This window comes from Triticum aestivum, chromosome 3B (assembly GCF_018294505.1).
Source record: "Triticum aestivum cultivar Chinese Spring chromosome 3B, IWGSC CS RefSeq v2.1, whole genome shotgun sequence".
In the NCBI taxonomy this organism is placed as follows: Eukaryota; Viridiplantae; Streptophyta; class Magnoliopsida; order Poales; family Poaceae; genus Triticum; species Triticum aestivum.
The window spans coordinates 367,224,757-367,225,507 of record NC_057801.1 but is presented as its reverse complement, the minus strand read 5'-3'; positions in this window follow the sequence as shown (position 1 = coordinate 367,225,507).

Sequence of the window (751 nt, the reverse complement as noted above, 5' to 3'; positions counted from 1 at the left end):
GTACTAGCATTATTCCCATTTGCAGCAGTTTCACATGTACTCCCTCCGGTCCTTTCTAGTCTGCATACAAGTTTTGTCTGCAGTCAAAGTATCTCTACTTTGACCAATCTTATACAAAAACGTATGCACTTTCACAATGTGCAAAGTAAAAAGGAACAGAAGGAGTACAAAGAGTTTAAGCAGCTTTTTAGCGTTTCTGTACATTGCAATCAAACACACAGGCCTGCCAATTCCTAGAGAACATTCAAAACAATCGATGATTATGCATCTCAGCGACTCACATGTCAGAGGCAATATTTACTTCACAACTAAAGAATAAAGAAAAAATTAATCACCGCTGCTGACAACAAAGGGCGTCCCATTCGAAAATATCAAACGCATATCTTGCTAAAATCAATGAGCAAAATTTGACAAGGTTGTCCCATTCCAAAATATCAAATGCCTACGATTGTGGAATTGTCAGGGTTTGCCATCAGTTCGAACATTGACATGGCACCTCGTGCTAAATAAACCAGCTGTTCTTTTTGTGCAGTTCCGCCATAATCAACCAAATTCGTGCGTAGCTTGTACGATTTCGCCATTATATGTTGCAACGCCTTGAACTTATGGGCACCTCCTTTCTTGTGGTGGAAATGAATGATTCGATGTATTCATGAACATTTTGTGCAGTTCCCGTTGAAATCAAGCCGAGCACCCCTGTTTGCATAAATACAAAAAGTGATTAGTATAAAGCAAATTGTACTATGAAGAA